Consider the following 3468-nt stretch of genomic DNA (forward strand, 5'->3'; position numbering starts at 1 on the left):
TAAATGTTTGGTTGGACAGTCTGTACAGGTTATGCCTTGATTTGATCTTTAAACTGTAGTGATACGGAGTTATGACTGCCGAGATAATCATTTGCATGGAAACAAAAAGCCATGGGGAAAGCAAATTATGTGATCACTGTAAGCCAGAACAATTCTATATTCTGTCATGATAGAACCGTCAAAATTCTATGGAATGCCAAGGTTTATTTTCGTTTTCGCTTTTCACTTATCTTGACTACGCCAACATTTTGTGACCGAGCTAAAAAAAACAAAACAAAAAAAAAAAAAAAAAAAAAAAAACCAGCTTCAGTATCTTTCCTAGGCTGGGACTGGAAAGACGTGAAAGTGGTTGGCTTGTTCACACTGTAAAGGTTTGCCTTGATTTGATCTTTGAACTGTATTGAATGCAATTATGGCTGTCGATGAAATAATTAACAATAGTAAACAGTGTTAACTCTCTCTATTCACACGACTTAAAGTCAGTGCTGCTTACGCTACCGATTCAGCTGGCACACAGGTAGTACACAGGTTAAAAAACCCACTGTCTGGGTTTGTTCCAATGTACCTTTTATTTACCTGTGTGCTAGCTGAATCGGTAGCGTAAGCAGCACTGACTTGAAGTTGTGTACCATGTGAATGGAGAGAGTTGCCACTGTTTACTATTTGTTAATCATTTCATCTCCTGGCCTCATTCTTTTTTAATTCCCTGTCGATGAAATATTTTTTGCGTGGAAAAAGAGCACTGAACCAAAAGCAGTTCGTGTGTTCACTGTTAGCCTGGACACTTTTTTGTGTGTGATAATAGAATGGTCATTTTTCTATCGGATGCCAATGTCTGTTTTCGTTTTCACTCTTCACCTATGTTGCCTGCACCAACAATGTATGACTAAGCACAAAACTGCTTCAGTCTCTTTCCTAGGCTGGGACTGGAGAGACGTGAAAGTAGATGGCTTGATCACCGTGTACAGTTTGCCTTGATTTGATCTTAACTGTATTTAATGCAACAATGACTTTCGAAAAAAAATCTTTTACGTGAAAAAAAGGTAAAAACAAAAGCACTGAACCAAAGGCAAAGCGTCTGTCCACTGTTAGCCGAGAGACAGTTCAACATTCTGTGATGACAGAACCGTCAAAATTCTATGGAATATCAGGGTTTCTTTTCGTTTTCACTTTTCACGTATTTGCCCGCATCAACAATGTATGACTAAGTGCAAAACAGCTTCATTATCATTCCTAGGCTGGAACTGGAGAGAAGTGAAAATGTTTGGTTGGACAACCTGTGCAGTTTATGCCTTGATTTAATCTGTAGTGATATGCAGTCATGACTGTCGAAAGAGTCTTTTGCGTGGAAACAAAAAGCACTGAACCGAAAGCAAATTGTGTGTTCACTGTTAGCAAGAACAATTCTGAGTTCTGTGACGATAGAACCGTCAAAACTCTATGGAATGTCAGGTTTGTTTTCGTTTTCACTTTTCACCTGTTTTGCCTGAACCAACACTCTGTGACTGAGCGCAAACCAGCTTCACTCTCATTCCAAGGTTGGGACTGGAGAGGCATGTAAATGTTTGGTTGGACAACCTGTACAGGTTATGCCTTGATCTGGTTGTTTAACTGTAGTGATTTGCAATCATGACTGCCGAGAGAATCTTTTGCGTGGAAACAAAAAGCACTGAACCGAAAGCAAATTGTGTGATCACTGTTAGCCAGGACAATTCTGTGTTCTGTGACGATAGAACCGTCAACATTCTATGGAATGTCAATATTTGTTTTCGTTTTCACTTTTCACTTATTTTGAATACACCAACATTTGTGACTGAGCGAAAAATCAGCTTCAGTATCTTTCCTAGGCTGGGACTGGAGAGACGCGAAAATGGTTGGCTTGTTTACACTGTACAGGTTTTGACTGTCGATGAAATAGTTTTGCGTGGAAAAAGAGCACTGAACCAAAAGCAGTTCGTGTGTTCACTGTTAGCCTGGACACTTTTTTTGTGTGTGATGATAGAATGGTCATTTTTCTATTGAATGCCAATGTCTGTTTTCGTTTTCACTTTTCACCTATGTTGCCTGCACCAACAATGTATGACTAAGCACAAAACTGCTTCAGTCTCTTTCCTAGGCTGGGACTGGAGAGACGTGAAAGTAGATGGCTTGATCACCGTGTACAGTTTGCCTTGATTTGATCTTAACTGTATTGAATGCAATAATGACTGTCGAAAAAAAAAAATCTTTTGCGTGAAAAAAAAGGTAAAAACAAAAGCACTGAACCAAAGGCAAAGCGTCTGTCCACTGTTAGCCGAGAGACAGTTCAACATTCTGTGATGACAGAACCGTCAAAATTCTATGGAATGTCAGGGTTTCTTTTCGTTTTCACTTTTCACGTATTTGCCCGCATCAACAATGCATGACTGAGTGCAAAACAGCTTAACTCTCATTCCTAGGCTGGAACTGGAGAGAAGTGAACATGTTTGGTTGGACAATATGTACAGGTTATGCCTTGATTTGATCTTTAAACTGTAGTGATTTGCAATTATGACTGTCAAGAAAACATTTTGCGTTAAAGATAAAAAGCACTGAACCAAAAGCAAAGTGCGTGTTCACTGTTAGTATGGACAATTCTATATTCTGCGATGATAGAACCGTCAAAATGGTATGGAATGTCTAAGTTTGTTTTCGTTTACATTTTTCACCTGTTTTGCCTGCACCAACACTCTGTGACTGATCGCATTACAGCTTCTCTCTCATTCCTAGGCTGGGACTGGGGAGGCATGTAAACGTTTGGTTGGACAGTCTGTACAGGTTATGCCTTGATTTGATCTTTAAACTGTAGTGATACGGAGTTATGACTGCCGAAATAATATTTTGCGTGGAAACAAAAAGCACCGAATTGAAAGCAAATTTATTGTGTGATCACTGTTAGCGAAGACAATTCTGTGTTATGTGATGATAGAACCGACAAAATTCTATGGAATGTCAAGGTGTATTTTCGTTTACGCTTTTCGCTTATTTTCACTGCACCAACAGTTTGTGATTGAGCGCAAAACTACTTCAATCTCTTTCCTGGGCTGGGACTGGAGAGACGTGAAAGTGGATGTCTTGTTCACACTGTTCAGGTTTGCCTTCATTTGATCTTTAAACTGTATTGAGTGCAAAATAATATGACTGTCGATGAAATAGTTTTGCGTGGAAAAAGATCACTGAACCAAACGCAATTCGTGAGTTTACTGTTAGTCTGGACATTTTTTTTTTATACCTACATACATACATACATACATGCACACATACATAAAACACACACACACACTCACACTCACCACACAAACACACATGTATATGTGTATATACTGGATATGTACGAACAAACGCTGCCTTTAAAGTCTAGAGGCGATGAGTGCTTTGACATAGTGTACACCTCTGTGTTAGATTATGATGTTATTGATGTCTGTTTGGGGGGAAAGAAAGTGTATTTTA

This window comes from Babylonia areolata, chromosome 11, assembly GCF_041734735.1.
Source record: "Babylonia areolata isolate BAREFJ2019XMU chromosome 11, ASM4173473v1, whole genome shotgun sequence".
Lineage (NCBI taxonomy): Eukaryota > Metazoa > Mollusca > Gastropoda > Neogastropoda > Buccinidae > Babylonia > Babylonia areolata.